At 45.2% G+C, this 19,965-nt stretch overlaps 1 pseudogene; it reads right to left on the bottom strand.

Annotated features, from left to right (window-relative positions):
* Window positions 1–975: 975 nt before the first annotated feature.
* On the bottom strand, window positions 976–18,279 carry LOC137668901 (protein FAM118B-like; annotated as a pseudogene).
* Between the last annotated feature and the right edge of the window lie 1,686 nt (window positions 18,280–19,965).

Below are 19,965 nucleotides of genomic sequence, written 5' to 3'. Positions count from 1 at the left end.
TAAAAGGCGGCGGGCGCATGCGCTTGGCAGTCGCGGCCTGTGCGCGGCGGCGGAGGTTGGTGCGGCGGCCGCAGCCTGTCAGGGGGCGGTGTGAGGGTGCGGGGGCTGCTGTAGGCTTAGTGGGTGTGACTGTGGCCTGTTAGCCCTCAGGGGCCTTCCTCCCTCATGTCCTTTCCTTGAGCTGCCTCTTTGCTTGGGTTTGTGTCCGTGCAATGTGTCTCCAGCCCTGTGAGGTAGCGAGAGCAGCGCTTGGCCTCGGCTGGCTGCTGTAATTCTGTGTCCTCCTGGCTGTCTGGGACCGGGGTGATGGGGTCAGACTGTGGCTTTTTTTTTTGATCCGTTGCCACCTACAGATCTCGTTCTGGCTGCTAAGAGACATAATTTATATAAAATAAACTTCATAATTTGTTCTCCGTGTATAAATAACTTGCCTCCAGGCAGGACATATTTCCTGCTTGGAGGGGAAACAAAATTGCCTGTGTGAGGTCGTTAAGAGGGCGTGTAAATCACACACCAGCCAAAAGTGAAGTGAAGAGGCCTTTAATACAAGCTTTGACATATAAAATACAGTATAAAGACAGGACTAGAAAACCAGAGCTTCAAGTAAGAAAATGCTCAAGTTTCATGTTTTTAATTCAAAGTACAGAATACAAAAGCACTAAGTATGAAATTAGAGGAGGCTGCCGCTCCCTCGGGGAGACCACGCTCCCAACCGTGATAACAAAGACAATTAATTAGTATGTTAAACCAGGCGTCTGTCCGAGGAGGCTTGTTAAAGAAAATTGGCAGAGTCCGGGTCTCTAGGTTTGCTGGTTTTATTCAAAAACTCAGAGTTGGACCACCACCGCAGTGAATGGTACCTGACTCAAATTCACTATCGGTTTATATAGAAACTAATAATCAATTACATCATAAACATTTCATAAGCTTCTGTTAATAATCCACTAACTATTTCAATTCCTCTTCCTTCCTTCGTCAAGAGTCCACAAAAGTCCATTCTTTTCTGTTGGTTAGCTGATCTTTATGTTCTGGTTCTGCTATGACTCCAGTCGACACCCCGTCCTCGATGTTCTTGCTGTGATCGGCGTCCCGTCCTGATCCAGGTTGACCAGAGTCCGGTTCCCACCGCCAGTGTCTCCTAAACATTCAACCTTAAAAACAACTAAAGTTATATTTAAAACCTTATCTATACTAATTTTTATTTCTAAGTGTCCTATATTTCTTTTAAGGTAAAGAAAAGGTTAACCATACATCCCCTTTACTAAAATCATCAGAAGGTAATACTTCTAGGCCTACTCCTGCTTAGCTACTCATTAAGCTTTGATTGATGATTTGTTCAGTCATAGGTCAGGATTCCACAAGGAGCTTTGAGAACAATATTCATGGATTGTGAAAGCCCACCTGTGTTTATTCAGATAGACTTATATTAATTATTCTATCCTTCATTCTATTTCACCCTTATTGATCCTTGTCTCCCTAAGAACTTTTACATTAATTATGTGGAAATTTCTATAACAATTCCCTCCTTTTGCTTTTATTGCATCCCTGCAATTATTTGTATCTCCATGATGATCCTATTCTTGAAGCAAAGGATTAAAAACATCTCATACAGCATTGTCCTAACACTAGTATAATCACAATGATATTAATTATAAATAAGACAATTACAATCAGCTTCTTTCTCTATAAAGCTAAGTCTGGGAACCAAGATGTGAGCCAAGAGAGTGTTTCAGTAGATCCTCACGAGGTATCATCTTTTTCTACCTTTTGCATCATAGAACTCACTTCCCAAATTTTGTGCACATCTGTGAGCAGTTCTCCAGATCGGTCTGTGTACGTACAGCAACTGATACTTAAAACTGTATACGCTCCTCCTTGTGAGGTTAATATCACATCTAGGGTCATTCTGTTTTGAATTGTAATTTTAGAGAGTTTTGTAATTTCTTTTTGCAATGTCAGAAATCCACGCATTGAGGCATTGGCTAATTTTTCTATCATCTCCCCAGATATATTATAATTTTTTTTTTTCAAATTGATAAATAATTCCTCTGGGCTCAATCTTTGGATAGCTAGACGTAAAAATGAGTTCCCCGGTCTTTGTCTTAATTGCTACAAAGAAGCCTGCAGATCACCAAGAACAATTATTATAAAACACACGAGAGGCACTGGTATTGGAATCATGGTAACGAATAGCAAATCTTACACAAGGTGAAACAGTAACATTTATAGATGGAAAAAAAAGGAACAAACTAAAATATTTCATCTTTCCTTGGATTCCTTGCGGACATGAGAATGATGGATCCAGGTTACTTTCCCTGCAACTTTGACAGCATAAAAAAGAAGTTAAAAGTATAACATAGGGTCCTTCCCATTTTGGTTCAAATCTATTTTTTCCTCTTAAAGTTTTTTATCAATACTTTGTTTCCTGGTTGAATATTATGTACTTGTATCTCAGGAGATCCACCTCGATACCAATAGGCATGCTTTCGCATTTCAAAGAAAGAATTTTGTAAGTACAGTATATATTGTGTCACTCGTTCATCTCCATCCAATTAACTTGTTTTTGCTGGCAAATAAGTGCCTGGAACAGCCAAAACTCACCCAAACAATATTTCTGCTGGCGATAACCCAACAGGTTGTCTGGGTGTGTTCCGAATGTCCCATAGAACCAAATTCAAAGCCTCTGGTCATTTCAATCTAGTTGTTTTACACACTTTAACGATCTTTTCCTTTATGGTCCCATTCATTCTCTCTACCTGTCCAGAGGACTCAGGGTGATAGGGTGTATGTAACTTCCCTGTGACTCCTAAAGCATTATAAACTTGTAACAGAATCGCTGCCGAAAAATGAGCTCCTCTATCCGAATCAATTACTTCAGGAACTCCATATCGGGGTGTTAATTCTTTCAACAGCGCTTTCACTACAGTTTTTGAATCATTCTTTCTTGCTGGGAAGGCTTCTACCCATCCTGATAATTGATCTATAATCACTAACAAGTATGAATACCCCATTGCTTTTGGCATTTCAGCATAATCACTTTGTAATCCTTGAAAAGGAAACACCGTGGGCGGTCTTTTACCTTGAGGTGGCTGAATCCTAGTGGTAGCCTACTGTCGGCAAAGTTTACAGCTTTCAGTAATCCTTTTCACTGCGGAGCAGACTCCGGATGCAGCCCACAGCCGTTGAATTCTCTGTGCAAGTCCTTCAGGTCCCCCATGGCATTTTTCATGGAACCACCGAACAACAGGTAGTAAATACCTTTTCGGGAGTAGGGGTTTGTTGCCCAATGTCGATTGTCCATCCCATTGTTCCGCTCCTAGTCGTCTCCAAAATTTCATTTCTTCCTCTGGAAGAGCCTCATACATCTCCTCTGCACTTGGAAGCCTGTCAAGTTTCTCTGCTGCACACAGAACTGCCATAATAAGATGGATTTGTTTGGCTGCAGCTTTCGCAGCCTGATCAGCCAAGCGATTTCCTCGCGACAGTGCATCTTGGTGGTTTGTGTGAGCTTTTATATAAATTACTGCTATTCGTGCAGGTAACTGTATAGCTTCTAAAAGTTCACGTACCTCCTTCCCGTGTGCAATGGTTTTTCCAGCTGAAGTCAAAAATCCTCTCTCTTTCCACAGGGTACCTGTAGCATGGCAAACTCCAAAAGCATATTTAGAGTCTGTGTAAATGTTAGCTTTTAAACCTTTTGCCAACCCTGCAGCCTCAGTAAGCGCTATGATTTCCGCACCTTGTGCCCCCGCAGCACTAGGAAGAGGGTTAGCTTTTAACACAGTTTTTTCTGTTGTTACTGCAAAGCCAGTATACCTTTTTCCTTCTTCATAAAAGGATGAGCCATCTGTCAAAAGGTTGATGTCTGGGTCGCTCAGGGGTTGGTTTTGAAAATCATTACGTGGCTTACTGGATACTGCTAATACCTGGGTACAGTCATGTTGATCTTTTTCCCCTTCAGTCGGCAAAGGTATTGAAGTGGCTGGATTCAAAGTATTGTATCTTTGAAGTGTGATGTTGTCAGCCAAAAGTAAAACCAGTTCATATCTATGTGCCCGTTGCGGTGAAAGTGATTTTTCTGCATATTGTTTCAATAATATTTCAACTTCACGGGGTACGCATACAGTTAGGGGATGTCCCATCACTATTGATCTACATTTTTTCTACCATTTCTGCTGCCGCAGCTACTGATTTTATACAAAATGGTGTTCCTTGTATAACCGGATCTAACTGAGCAGAAAAATATGCTACTGGTCTTTCATGTGGTCCTAAAGTTTGGACTAAAACTCCTCTAGCATTTCCCTTTCGCTAATCACAACATAATCTGAAAGGTTTACTATAATCTGGTAAACCTGAAGCCGGTGCTTGTGTTAAGGCACCTTTCAGAGTTGTAAAAGCTTTTTGCCTCTCCAGACCCCATTTGATGGACTGCAATTTTGATGGAGATGCTCGGTGACCTTTTACAACCAATTTATTACACAAATACCGAGTATCTGTAATACAATCCTTCCTTGAACGACATACTAACAATAAGTCATCTACATATTGTATCAATTCAGACTTACACGGAAAAAACAGATCAGCCAAATCCCCTTTCAAAATTTGGGAGGATTTAGTTGGTGAGCTTGTAAATCCCTGGGGTAACCGAGTCCAGGTTAATTGTTTCCCTTGCCAAGTGAAGGCAAATATGTGCTGGCTCTCCTCAGCCACAGGTATGCTAAAGAAAGCTCCAGTCAAATCCAATACAGTGTAAAATTTTCCCCAAATAGGTATTTGAGTAACAATCAAATTTGGATCAGGTACAAGTGGGTGGGGAACAATTACAAATTCATTTACTGCTCTTAAATCTTGTACAAATCTATATTCTGGATCCCCATCTTTGTCAAGTCGGTGTTTACTAACCGGGAGTATGGGTGTATTAAAAGAACTTCGACATTCTTTTAAAATCCCCTTTTCCAAAAATGATTTTATTTGTTTTCCAATACTTGGGATGGCTTCTGCCACAATTGAGTATTGCCTAATAGAAGGCGGAGTCCCTCCTTTTGTTTTGATCTCTACAGGTTCTGCAGATTTTAATAGTCCAATATCATCTCCGGAGAGACTCCCTAATTTTTTAGGTACGTTCTTTAACTCTTTTGGGATTTTAAGCTCATGTCACGGTTTAAAGCTGGGCTGGCGATTAAACCTGCAGCAGACGCTCTCTGTTAACCCTCCCCCCCCCACCCAAAGGGAAAGGGAAAGGGAAAAGGGAGAGAGACTTACGGGTTGGAAAGTTAAAACAGTTTTAATAAACCTATAATAATGAAAAAGAGTATAATAATAATATTGGAATAATCAAATATATACAAATATATATACAAAACCAAGATCGAGCTCCCCCGATGTCGGCAACGTCACCACCGGCACTGCAGGGCAGGCTCCGGGAAGGCCCAGGCTGGGCCTAGCGACGGTCGAGAGCTGGATTCAGGGATGCAGATCAGAATCGGGGGCAGCAGGAAAACAGTCGGAGTCCTCCTTGGACACCAGCCATAGCAGAAAAAGCAAGAGCGAGCAAGAGGAGCGAGACCCTCGTGATCCCCCCGCTTTATACCGAGAATGACGTGTATGGGATGGAATACCCTCGTTGGTCAATTTTGGGTCACCTGCCCTGTCTGCTCCCCCCTGCAGCTGCGACCCCCCCTTCAGCTTTTCACTTGTAAGCAGTGAGGAATCCAGCGGTGACCTTGGTTTCTCTAAGAAAAAAGTACAGCAAGAGCCTTACTGCACAACATCCCTACCGGTGCCTCAGCGATAACTACAAACTTCGAGCGTTATCAGTCCTGGAAGCAGACACTGTCTGCAAAAACATGCAGTTAGTTTCAGAAAGTGCAGTTATTTAGAGGAGACTTAGCTGAAAGTAAAAATCACTGAAAGGAAAATCGGCCTGGTTTAGGCCAAACCAGGACATTCCACCCCTTATTCCATACCATTCACGTCATACTCAGATCACCACTAACTTTTCATTTTAAAATATATACAGATAACATTAGTTTATGATTCATCTCTATACAGAAAAAAAAAAGTTCATCAAGTTCATTTAGTTCAGGATTGTGGGTTTCCATCTGGCTAGGAGTCTCTCAGGGCAGGAGACATGGTATGAGTTTTGTCACAGTTCATGCCCACGGGTTGCAGGTTAAAGATGTCAGTCTCGAGGAGGTTACTGGACGCCACTTGCAGCTAGCTCTGGTCTCGTCACCACTGTCTTAACCTGAAAGACACTTATGAACACTGTTAGTATTATGCAGCAATTAACATCATGCAGTTCAGAATTAAGTATTCTCACCCAAGATCAGATCACCTTCAGGGACACATCGGACTCCACCATCCTGCAGCATCACCCACCAAGTACATCCAGGTCCTTGAGCAAAAGCAATCCCATGAATGGGTTTACCTTTGCCCGTAGCAGGAAGAACCCAGACAGTTTTTCCCAACAGATTCCTTTCATGCACCACAGGGACTTTATCCCCTTCTACTGTATGTAAAAGATCTGACTGAGCAGGGCCAGCTCGGTTGATAGATCCTCTGGTGTTAACTAGCCAGGTAGCTTGTGCCAAATGCTTATCCCAGTTTTTAAAGGTTCCACCCCCCATTGCTTTTAGGGTAGTTTTTAACAGCCCATTATACTGTTCAATTTTCCCAGATGCTGGTGCATGATAGGGGATATGATATACCCACTCGATGCCATGTTCTTTGGCCCAGTTATCTATGAGACTGTTTTTGAAATGAGTACCATTGTCCGACTCAATTCTCTCTGGCGTGCCGTGTCGCCACAAGATTTGCTTTTCAAGGCCCAGAATAGTGTTCCGGGCAGTGGCATGGGGCACAGAGTATGTTTCCAGCCATCCGGTGGTCGCCTCCACCATGGTAAGCACATAACGTTTACCCTGGTGGGTTTGAGGGAGTGTGATATAGTCAATTTGCCAGGCCTCCCCATATTTATATTTCAACCACCGCCCCCCCATACCACAAAGGTTTTAACCGTTTGGCTTGCTTAATTGCGGCGCATGTTTCACAATCATGGATAACCTGTGCAATAGAGTCCATAGTTAAGTCCACCCCTCGGTCACGAGCCCATCTGTATGTTGCATCTCTTCCTTGATGACCTGAAGTGTCATGAGCCCACCGAGCTAAAAATAGTTCACCTTTATGTTCCCAGTCCAAATCTATTTGGAACACTTTAGCAGCCTGATCTGCTTGTTGGTTGTTTCGATGTTCCTCAGTTGCCCGACTTTTAGGTACGTGAGCATCTACATGACGTACCTTCACGAGTAGTTTCTCTAGCCGAGTAGCAATATCTTGCCACAGTTCAGCAGCCCAAATAGGTTTACCTTTACGCTGCCAGTTGCTTCGCTTCCACTGCTTTAACCACCCCCACAAGGCATTTGCCACCATCCATGAGTCAGTATAAAGATACAGCCTTGGCCACTTTTCTCGTTCAGCAATGTCTAAAGCCAGCTGGATGGCTTTTACCTCTGCGAATTGACTTGATTCACCTTGTCCTTCTGTGGCTTCTGTGATTCGTCGTATAGGACTCCATACAGCAGCTTTCCACTTCCGATGCTTTCCTACAAGACGGCAGGATCCATCGGTGAACAGGGCATACTGCTTCTCATCCTCTGGTAGTTCATTATATGGTGGGGCTTCTTCAGCACGTGTCACCTCCTTTTCTGGTGGCATTCCGAAGTCTTTGCCTTCTGGCCAGTCCATGATCACTTCTAAGATTCCTGGGCGATTAGGGTTTCCTATTCGAGCCCTCTGTGTAATTAATGCAATCCATTTACTCCATGTAGCATCAGTTGCATGATGGGTAGTGGGAACCTTACCCTTGAACATCCAGCCTAGTACTGGTAATCGAGGTGCCAGGAGAAGTTGTGCCTCAGTACCAATTACCTCTGAAGCAGCTCTAACTCCTTCATATGCTGCCAGTATCTCTTTTTCAGTTGGGGTGTAATTGGCCTCGGAACCCTTGTATCCTCGACTCCAAAATCCTAGGGGTCGACCTCGAGTCTCCCCTGGTACTTTCTGCCAGAGGCTCCAGGTAGGACCATTGTCCCCAGCTGAGGTGTAGAGCACATTTTTAACATCTTGTCCCGTACGGACTGGTCCAAGGGCTACTGCATGCACAATCTCTTGTTTAATCTGTTCAAAGGCCTGTCGTTGTTCAGGACCCCACTGAAAATCATTCTTCTTTCTGGTCACTTGATAAAGAGGGCGTACAATCTGGCTGTAATCTGGAATATGCATTCTCCAGAAACCCACAACGCCTAAGAAGGCTTGTGTTTCCTTTTTGTTAGTAGGTGGGGACATAGCTGTTATTTTGTTGATCACCTCTATCGGGATCTGGCGACGCCCATCTTGCCATTTAATCCCTAAAAACTGGATCTCCCGGGCAGGTCCCTTGACCTTGCCTCTTTTTATGGCAAAACCAGCTTTCAGAAGAATTTGGATTATTTTCTCCCCTTTGTCAAAAACTTCTGCTGCTGTATCACCCCATACAATGATGTCATCAATGTATTGCAAATGTTCTGGAGATCCACCCTTTTCTAGTGCAGTCTGGATCAGTCCATGGCAAATAGTAGGACTGTGTTTCCACCCCTGGGGCAGTCGATTCCAGGTGTACTGGATACCTCTCCAGGTAAAAGCAAACTGTGGCCTGCACTTTGGTGCCAAAGGAATAGAGAAAAATGCATTAGCAATGTCTATGGTGGCGTACCACTTGGCTGCCTTTGACTCCAGTTCGTATTGAAGTTCTAGCATGTCTGGCACAGCAGTACTCAGCGGTGGCGTAACTTCATTTAGGCCACGATAGTCCACAGTTAATCTCCATTCTCCATCAGACTTTCGCACTGGCCATATAGGACTATTAAAGGGTGAGCGAGTCTTACTAATCACTCCTTGATTTTCTAATTGTCTAATCAGTTTATGAATGGGGATCAGGGAGTCTCGATTGGTGCGATATTGTCGTCGGTGCACCGTGGTAGTAGCAATTGGCACCTGTTGTTCTTCAACCTTCAGCAACCCCACAACAGAAGGATCCTCTGAGAGGCCAGGCAAGGTAGACAGCTGTTTAATGTCCTCAGTCTCTACAGCTGCTATACCAAAGGCCCATCTATACCCTTTTGGGTCCTTAAAATACCCTCTCTTGAGGTAGTCTATGCCAAGGATGCACGGAGCATCTGGGCCAGTCACAATGGGGTGCTTTTTCCATTCATTTTTAGTTAGGCTCACTTCGGCCTCCAATACAGATAACACTTGAGATCCTCCTGTTACTCCTGAAATACTGATAGATTCTGCCCCTTTATGATCCGATGGCATTAGGGTGCACTGTGCACCAGTGTCTACCAAGGCTCGATACCTTTGTGGTTTTGATGTGCCAGGCCATCGAATCCACACAGTCCAATAAACTCTGTTGTCCCTTTCCTCCACCTGGCTGGAGGCAGGGCCCCCCTAATCAAGAAATGGATTTGTGCTGCTCACAGGGACTGGACCTTCATTTCTCCTATTCACACTTTGGAAAAAGGAATTTGAGGCCCATCTACCCTGACTGGGGTCCTGCTCACTGGTAACTGGAGCAGCCATCCTCCTAGAAAAATTCTCTCTGGTATTTCTTTTAGCTTGCAACTCACGTACTCGTGCCTGTAGGGTACTGGTAGGTTGTCCATGCCATCTGTTCATGTCTTCCCCATAACCACGCAGGGCAAACCACAGGATACCTCGTGATGTGTTCCGTTTCCTTTGAGCTGGTCCTGTAGGAGGGCGTTTTCTCTTAACAGCTGCAACGCGTGCCTGTGTAGGTAGAGAGTCAAGTTTATTCTCGATCCTGGACAGTTTGTCTGACAGTTGTTTAAATGAGTCCTTGTTTTCCTTTGTCAGTTTTTCCACAGCCGAGACACGGGCCTGCAGTGGGGAAGAAATACTATCTTCATACTGTCGCATACAGTTAGCCATTTCATCCACACTAGGTCGTGCCATAGCATTTTCTCCCCAGACTAATATTGACAATGTATGGGTATATGTCGGTGGAGCATTCTTCACAACCTTCCGGAACATGGATCGGTTGCATTCCACTTCATCAGGATCTACAGGATCTACAATTTCCCGTGGGTGTCTATAAATGATCTCTTGCACAGCTAGTTGTCTAAGGTAGTTAATACCTTTTTCTATAGTGGTCCATTTGCTCAGGTGGCTCATAACATCATCTTTATAGGGATACCTGCTCTTTACAGCTGACAAGAGTCGCCTCCAGAGACTGATAGTGTTTGACTTTCTTGCAAGCGCCTTATCAATACCACCATCTCTGGACAGGGATCCCAACTGTCTGGCTTCTCTGCCATCTAATTGCATGCTATCTGCCCCATTATCCCAGCATCGGAGCAGCCAGGTAATAATTGGCTCACCATCATAACGGCTGAAATCTTTCCTTATATTTCTCAGGTCCTTCAGGGATAAGGAGTGGTAGGTTATCTCTACATCCGAGTCCTCCTCCTGTGATAGTTCTGCTTTAGAAGGACCTTTCTTCTGTGATGGGTCTGCTTTAAAATGACGATCAAGGGAACCCCCATCTGTGTCGGGCCCTGACTCTGCCTGAGAAGGGCCCTCACCTGGGTCATGTGATGGCTCTGCCTTAGAAGGCTCTGAGTCATCATCTTCCTCTTCACGAGCTGATTTCTTTCGGTATTTCTTCCTGGTTACAGGAGCAATTGGTACAGATTCGTTAGATGCTGGGGTCTGAGTAGATGCAGTGGCTGTCGTGGGAGTGCTGAGACTCGTTAGAGTCTGAGTAACTGCAGTGGCCATCTTGGGGGGTGTAGCAGCTGCGGTGCGAGCTGTAGCGGCAGCACACGCTGTAGGATCTGAGGTGGCTGCATAACACCTACACTTGTCCCTGCACCGATACTTAATCTTATCCCACATCAGAAACACATTCAGGACAACCGAAAATAAAAACATGCCACCTAGACAGCACCATCCGAATTTCACAAAATCTAGAGGAATCAGCTTGGCAGAAAAGGAGAAGGTACTATTTCCCGAAGTAAAATTGGAAGTGTAATCATTAACATAATCAGCTAAAGGACGCCTGGAGCGTGCAGATGAAGTCGCTGCTACTGATTCGCGATTAAAACTGCCCATCATTGTGTTATAGAGATAAGAGATCGGAATAGTAACTGCCCAGTTTATCACAGCATAAATCAGTATCAAACCCCATACCAAAACAATACATTTCGACCAGCGCCCACTGCTAAACCGCATGTAAACATTCATAAGAAGCAAACAATAACACAGTGCCCACGGCAGGTAAGGCATCATTGCAATACTCAACTGTGAAAGAAACTCTATAAAAAGACGAGATAACACAGTACTCAAAAATGACATCAGCATCTTCCCTATCTGTTTTAATTTCCAACCCCACGTAAATCTCAAAGGAAGAAATCTGATACTCTCTCAGCTGAGCTCTCCAGGTCTCCTCCCGCCGGAGCTGGGATTCGACTTATCAGAGCAACCTGTTGGAGCTTCTCTCGAGCCCCACGTTGGGCGCCAATAAATCTGTCACGGTTTAAAGCTGGGCTGGCGATTAAACCTGCAGCAGACGCTCTCTGTTAACCCTCCCCCCCCACCCAAAGGGAAAGGGAAAGGGAAAAGGGAGAGAGACTTACGGGTTGGAAAGTTAAAACAGTTTTAATAAACCTATAATAATGAAAAAGAGTATAATAATAATATTGGAATAATCAAATATATACAAATATATATACAAAACCAAGATCGAGCTCCCCCGATGTCGGCAACGTCACCACCGGCACTGCAGGGCAGGCTCCGGGAAGGCCCAGGCTGGGCCTAGCGACGGTCGAGAGCTGGATTCAGGGATGCAGATCAGAATCGGGGGCAGCAGGAAAACAGTCGGAGTCCTCCTTGGACACCAGCCATAGCAGAAAAAGCAAGAGCGAGCAAGAGGAGCGAGACCCTCGTGATCCCCCCGCTTTATACCGAGAATGACGTGTATGGGATGGAATACCCTCGTTGGTCAATTTTGGGTCACCTGCCCTGTCTGCTCCCCCCTGCAGCTGCGACCCCCCCTTCAGCTTTTCACTTGTAAGCAGTGAGGAATCCAGCGGTGACCTTGGTTTCTCTAAGAAAAAAGTACAGCAAGAGCCTTACTGCACAACATCCCTACCGGTGCCTCAGCGATAACTACAAACTTCGAGCGTTATCAGTCCTGGAAGCAGACACTGTCTGCAAAAACATGCAGTTAGTTTCAGAAAGTGCAGTTATTTAGAGGAGACTTAGCTGAAAGTAAAAATCACTGAAAGGAAAATCGGCCTGGTTTAGGCCAAACCAGGACAGCTCACCTTCTTGAATTTCTACAGTTTGCATTCCCATTATGATCAATCGAATTCCTTTAGGAATTAGAGCTATGCATGTTTCCAACTCCTGCAATAAATCTCTCCCAAATAGTGAAATAGGAGAAGTTGGCGAGATAACAAATCAACCCCATATCAAACGATCATCAAAAACAATAGGAAGGGGAAGAGAAAGCGGTAACTTCTCTTCACCCAAAACTCCAGTAACCTTTACAAATTCATCAGATAGCTGTGACACATGAAAATTTAACAATGATAAAGTTGCACCAGTATCTATTAAAAACTTAACAGGAATGCCATTTACCTTAGCTGTGATAAGTCCCTCGTTATCTACCTTAATCCCAGAGTCCCGATCCATAAATTTCTCAGCGAGAATGTGGACGTCCCGGTCTTTCCGCTCTGTCTTTCCCACTGTTGTTGGATGATGGTATCAGAGGACAATACCGAACAATATGCCCTAAATTATGACAGTAAAAGCATTCCAGATCATTAGTTCGAGAGGGAATGAATCTTTGTCTTCCTCGGTCCCCCCCTTCACAACCTCCACAGCCTTGTGAAAAACCTCTTCCTCTGCCGTGTTGGTAATTCTGAGTAATTGCGGCTGCCAGAAGATTAATATCCCTCTCTCGCTCCTTTCTCTCTTTTCTTTGATCTTGTTTCTTTTGCTCCTCACTTCTCCCATCATATACAAAGGTGGCAATACTAAGAATCTTTGTGAGGCTTTCGCCTTGCCACCCTGGCATATGTTTCTTGAAATATTTATTAATATCAGGTGCAGATTGATCCACAAATACACTGATTGCAAGGGGTTCCTGAAAATTGTCCCTTGTCATTCCTCCATATTTCAGGAGAGTAGCTTTTAACCGAGTCCAGTAATCACTGGGATGTTCATCAGGTTTTTGCCTACATTCCATTACCTTTGTCCAATTAGTAATTTTTTCGCCAGCCTGCCAAACAGCCTCCACCAGTTGCTGTAAGGCTTCTCGTTGGAGTCTGGCGCCATCCTCAGTGGCCAAATTCCAGTTTGGGTTTTGATCGGGCCAGGGCTGTAGCCCTTGAGCTTGACCCCTTTGTGCAATTTCCCGATCCTTTTGGAAGATTTTTTCCCTCTCTTCTGCTGTAAAGAGCTCTCTCATGCGGGTCTTTACATCATTCCAATTTGGAGAATAATCAGTAAAAATGCCAGATAGCATCTGAGCACATTTTTCAGCATCGTCTCTGATGCGTGGCATTTTTGATTGCCAGTTTACTAAATCTCCTTTTTTCCAAGGTTCATGTCTCACAACAGCTTGGACTGGTGGAATCTCTGGCAGAGCTCCATATCCAGCTCTAGGGTTTGGGATGTATTCCAATGTCATGGGATACATGCCAAATCCCTTGTCAGTGAAAGGATTCGATTCCTCCAGCACGGGCGCTGAAGGAATGGAAGGTTTCACTTGTTTAGGCTCTTTTTTGCCTTTCTTTGCATTTGCCCAATCCTTGGTCAGGATTCCACAAGGAGCTTTGAGAACAATATTCATGGATTGTGAAAGCCCACCTGTGTTTATTCAGATAGACTTATATTAATTATTCTGTTCTTCATTCTATTTCACCCCTGTTGATCCCGGTCTCCCTAACTCATAAGAACTTTTACATTAATTATGTGAAAATTTCTATAACAGGCTCTGCCTGGGGCCTGCAGTGTCCCGGCTCAGCTCCATGCGTGTGGGCAGCGGCTCAACAGCAGTGGGCTTTGCTCCTCGCCTAGACTGGCCTTAAACCACGTAAGCCTCCCTGGGAGCTGCTGGCTCTGGCTTAAGCCCGTCCTAGGGAGTCCCCCGCCGCAGTCGTCTGGGTCTGGTGCTCAAGTGGTGCATCCTGCAGGACAGTAAAGGCTCTGCAAAACCTGCCTGAGAGGCTGCTGGGCTCCCAGCGAGTCGCAAAGGGCGAAGTTTCTCTTCAGCTCGGGAGAATCCTACCTTTAATCTCGGCGTGGGGCAGCAGCAGAGCCGTTGAGCTGTTGTCCCTCCTTAGGCACACCTAGGAGAGAGCAAGGAACACACAGCGATTTCATAAAAGTAAACCCAGACAATTTTTTTGAGGAAAAAAAAAAGCTTAAGGAATAATATAGTGCAGAGAATGGGCTATTAACACTGTCTATGCTCCCAAGCCCACGGGATCCCTGAGTTAAGTGTGGCGAGGGTGGATGTACGCAGACAGCCATCCCACACAGTCCATGAACCCTCTACCTGTTCAACCCCGCGTGGAGATCTCGCTCGCCAGCCTCTCAAAGTACTTGGGCAAGTCTGCGTATTGATCGCCGTCGGAAATCACTTTAATGCCTTTGTCCTGTATGTTCTCACGGAGCTTCTTAAACTCATCCACGTCTCCCCTCTGTACCAGCATGAAGTGCTCCAGGTCTGACTTGTGCTTCACAGCCTCTAAAAACAGGGCCTGAAACGTGGTGTCATCAACAGTGCAACCACAGCCCAAGAACAGGAACGACTTATTTTCATAGAGCTTCTGAATCTCTCGCTTTAAAAAAGGGAAAGAGGTTCTTAGTCAAGGCAAGCTTTATCTTCACAAGGCACGAGAGACAGCACCTGCCTTATTGCTGATGAGACTGTCATCATTCCATCATCCTCAACACGAGCGTGGTGAGGCGTTTTTGCAACTCAGAGTGCTAGAGAATCCATCTCTCCTCTTACTTCACAAAATTAAGGACTCTCCCACCACCCTGTGCGAAAGCCAGTCTTTAAACTCAGCTGAGTCTATGCCCAGAGCTCACACCGGGAAGGGGGATATGTATATAGACAACGTCTGGCACCCCAAAGCATGCCCTGCAGAGAGAAGGGAAAGCTGCCTCGCTCACCATGACCTCCGTGTTGCACAGCACGTTCTGGTAGCCGGCCAGGTGGAGCACGATGCCGCTGGGTTTGGTGTAAATGCCATGGAAATGCAGGACGCTGAGCTCCCTCTTCTCCTGTGCCCACTCCAGCACCTGCACAAAACAAACCCCTCCAGAAACGTTAGTGAGCACATCACGTTAGCTTCCACAGTGCTATTAAAAATAGCATTTCAGGGAAGTGTTTCAAAGAGGCAGCTTCCCCCTCATCTTATCTCCTCAATGAGTCCATCAGCCTCTACATAGCAGCCTATGGCACTTGTTTGGGTCAACGCTTCAGCTGAACGGTGAATGTGATGGGGAGAGACTGAATCAATACAGCAGACTCAGCAGAAAAAGGGGAAAAACTCTATAAATATTACATCAGCATGCTTCTCACGCCTACAAAGTTTATTTCTTGGCCCCTCTAGGCTCTGAGAAGCTCTGAGGGAGCTCAACAGCTGACCTTCATTTCAGAAAGCCACTTCCGAAGCTCTCAGTTTACTCCTGCGGACCTTAGCTCTTAAGCTTGCAATAATTAGAATGCTTATTTGTAACACTGTAAGTACTTCCAGCCCTGTAGATTAAGAGGTCATGCAGGAAACATGAAGCACAGAAATGAGTCAGAATGGAAAGAGACTAAGTACTGTGCAGCACCTACACGTGGCGCGTGTTTAACACGCAAACAGAAGGACCCAGCGGTAAAACCCATGGTGGGAAGATGAGGTGGGCAGGTGGCAAAGAGCTCAGGGTTTCACAGCCTCATTTTCTGCCTGAGTGAAGACCTGGGGCAAAAGGAGGGAAGTTCGCGTGAAGCTCATGGCTACAAATACAAGAGCGTGGCATAAGAAGCTGGAATGAGCCAGCAGGAGCCATGCAGCCATTTCAGAAAGAGGACACGGGGCAAGGGGGAAGCCTCGAAGGCTACAGCCCCGAAAATGCTCCGTCACAAGAAGGACTCAGCAGCACGTTATAAAAATAGAGAGGTCAGCTTTGTGTCTCGCACGGAGTTCCCTGTGTCGGTTAGAAACATCAACCCACACCTTATGTGGAAGCAAGGCTTCAGCAAGGCCAAGCCAGAAGTTTCAAGGACAGAGATCAAAGAAATACCAGGCTTCAGGGCTCCTCCTGAGCAATGGATGTCAGCCAGCAAGCACAGCATTTCAGAAACCAGCGTTCATCTTCATTCCTCTGCTCACTGCCCCAAATGGGCAGAGCCTCTGCTTGGAGTTTGTCTGACATCAATTAAATTACTACAAGCAGGACAATCCCATTACACGGGCGTGAGGGCACATCCCGCAGCCGCCACCGTCCTGCGGTGTCCCAGCTCAGCCCTGACGTTTAAAAAAGATCATCATCGTTTACCTTCTTTTCATCAGTCAGGTCAAGAGACTCTAGATGCTTCCCCTGCTGTTCTGCGTACAGTTCCAGCAGGTTATCAAAGTTTGTGGTTAACACCAGCGCCCCGTTTTCCATCAAGTGAAGCACAGACTGAAGCAGCTGCTTCCCAGAATCTTCCATTTTAGATTCCAGGTCATCAAACACCTCGTATAAACAGTCTTTGAAATAGGTTGAGCGAACATTGCTCGTGCGCTGAGAAGGGGAGAGAGATTAAGATCAGAGTTGGAATATTTAAATCTCTGGTACCAGGTACTCCCCCCCCAGCATGCTCCCAGTGAAATACCCAAAAGCTGGTATCCACAGCAGAGTTATGCCTCAGGAACCTGGCGCAGTTAACTGCACTTGTGGTTCCTTCTAGATAAAGGAGGAGTCCTTCGCCCGTGCTGCCGCCCGCGAGGCGTGCCTCGCCCCTACCGCCGCCTGCGAGGAGTGCTTCGCCCCTGCCGCCCACCCCCGAGGCCTGCCTCGCGCCTGCCGCCGACCCGGAGGCGTGCTTCGTGCCTGCGCTTCTCCGAGAGGTGTGCGGGTTTGCCGCCGTCCTGCAGGAGTGCGTCGCCTGTGCCGCCGCCCCGCACCTCACCTCTGCCGCCGCCCCCGCGGCGTGCCTCGCTCCTGCGGCCGCCCCGGAGGCATGCTTCACGCCTGCTGCCTACCCCCGAGGAGTACTTCGCACCTGCCAGTCACCCCGGAGGAGTGCTTCGCGCCTGCCGCCCACCCCCGAGGACTTCTTCACATCTCCCGCTACTCCGAGAGGTGTGCGGGTTTCCTTCCACCCCCGAGGAGTGCCTCGCCCGTGCCGCCGCCCCAGAGGAGTGCTTCGCCCCTGCCAGAGGTGAGGGGAAGGGCACTTTATGTTTGACTTCATTGTTGGTCTGTACTGTTTGGTAGTAATTTGTTTCATTTTTCCTGAATATGTAGACTTAGACCTCCAAAAGTGGTTATCACCTTCTGTGTAGCAGTTGGGGAGGAAACTGTGTCATTACAAATCACTTCAGAAGAAACTGATTTTGTGGGTAGCCACTTGGCACTTCATGAGAAGTTGTTCCTGTTTGGACAGTCAGAAGTGGAGATGCTTGATGGCAACGTCATTTTGTGAGGAAATTATGGCTCAACATTACTTTCTTGTGTGGTATGAGGCCTTTAAAATGTGTGCTGACTTAGGCAAGAGTCGCAGTATTTCAGAAATTGCTTTGAAATTTCTTTCATGAGCTTCAGGTTTGTTTATGTCAGTAACTTTTACAATATAAACATTCTTAATATCCTTCTAGAGACAGTAATAATTTAAAATAATTGAGTGACAGAGCACAATTACTTGCTGTCATGGGGAGCTCCGTTTTGATGGTTGTGCCACCATGGGAAAGTCTGCCTTAGAAAAAGGGTGTCTATTTTAACTAGCCGTGATGTGAACAATCCTTCTGTGGAGTTAAAGGAAGTGTTGGGTGTTAAAAAAAATCTGAACAAATCTATCTTTTAGATTGATGGTCCTTTCAAAGTTGGTGTCTTACTACTTCACCGGCAGGTTAAGTCAGACTATTTTTCCAAGAGTCTTCTGTGGTGTTTGTTCAGCTGAGGAGTACTTTGGAAATCCAACCCAGTATCCTTGCAGTTATTTGCTACCATAGCCGCCTGAGCTGGGGAAGGAAAAAAGTGCTCTTTTGTTTGCCAGTGTCTTAGCGTGGAGCATCTCTCACTACATTCTGACAGTGTCTGAGTTCAACTAGGGAGTGAAATGTCAAATTCCGAGAATTCATTCTGTCTTCCCCTTTCTCCCCTTGTTTTCACTGTAAGTGTCTCAAGAGCAAATGTGGCAAAGAGAAAATGAATGTTAAACAGCTTTAGAAAAGGAAACAACCAGTGCTACTGTGACGCTTGCCAAGTACCATCTGATTAATTGACTTCTGTGTTAAATTCATTTACAAACATAATCTTTCAGTTTTTTCTGCTCAGAATGGGAATTTGTAGCAGTGGTCACCAGTGTGCATTACAGAGCCTGGCAAAAAATACGTTTGCAGCTAACAAGTGAAATAAGACAATTGTGTCTTTAAGGTTCAAACTCTAATTTAACTAGGCTTATGCTCAATTATAATCACATTCTAACTCCTACTGCACAACCTTCAAAACCTCCATTTGGGAAAGAACTTGGAGTTATCCTGACACCAAACTCATAAAAGTTAGTTATATGTATTTGGTGATCAAAAGGATATGCCATCAGAAGTTTGCAGATTGATGACTCCTGTATGTTTTTTATTTGTAGTGCATGAACAGTGGTATTGCATTAACTCAGGCCCGCTCTCTGGAGAAAGAAGAAAAATGTCTTCCTCCACCCAGGTTAGTAGAAAGTCAATACATCATTTTACTGGATATGACTCTCTCTCTTTTCATACAATGATGGGATTTTGCTCAGTAGACTGGCTTGAATAGTTGGTCCTGTAAAACATGGGAAAGGCTCCACTTGGAGGTATATTTTCAGTGACTGTTACAGGATGCCAATACCCTGAAATCACTGTATCAAAACTCCCTGAATCTGTGATCAGCATGTTGCCTGTTACCAGGCACATTTCCACGAGCTGCGCATCTGCAGGTAAAAAAGATAACAATCAAATGTCTGTGGGGTGTATGGGGGGGAAAAAAGGTAGTCTGACGATTTCTGTGCAGTCATATGTCTTGTTTCTGGTTGAATTTGAATTCATAATAATTTCCCTAGAGATAGTGATCTTAATGTGTTAAAATTAGTCCAAAAACAGTTTAAAGCTGAAGACAATGAGTAAAGTTTACTGTGTATGTTCTGGTTTCTTTTTTCTAGTATTCGAGTAGTGACAACAGTGGAACAAACAGAACAAGAACTGGACAAAGCTGCATCACTTCTTAAGGAAGCTGCGCAGTCTGTATTGAATGAGACTGCTCGTTTGGATTCCTCTTTCCCCAGCTGATCAGGATAAGTGTTTTACACCATATAGTGACTTCACTTCAGATATTTAAGTTCTTCCACTGATGGCATTGTAACAGCTTTATTTTGGAGAGGAGCAGAAGACTCTCTAGTCTTTTTGTTCTCCTCAGCTCATGCACTGCATATGCTTCGTGTATCACGTTATGTGGCTGTGGGATCTTGCCCGTTTGCCCAGAGATCAAGGCTTTGTTCAGCTCTGTAGATAATATTTATGAGAAGTTAGAAAAAGTCATCCAGATACCTACAGATCTGTTAGTTTGGCCTCAGGAATTTACAAATCTCTGGAACAGAGCTTGGAAGAAAAAATAACATCATAGAAGTTAACAGAATAAAACTTATTTACTAAAGAGAGATCATGT

Source organism: Nyctibius grandis, chromosome 11 (genome assembly GCF_013368605.1).
Source record: "Nyctibius grandis isolate bNycGra1 chromosome 11, bNycGra1.pri, whole genome shotgun sequence".
In the NCBI taxonomy this organism is placed as follows: domain Eukaryota; kingdom Metazoa; phylum Chordata; class Aves; order Nyctibiiformes; family Nyctibiidae; genus Nyctibius; species Nyctibius grandis.
Note: the sequence above shows the minus strand (reverse complement) of the source record. Positions and strands in the feature narration are given on the sequence as shown.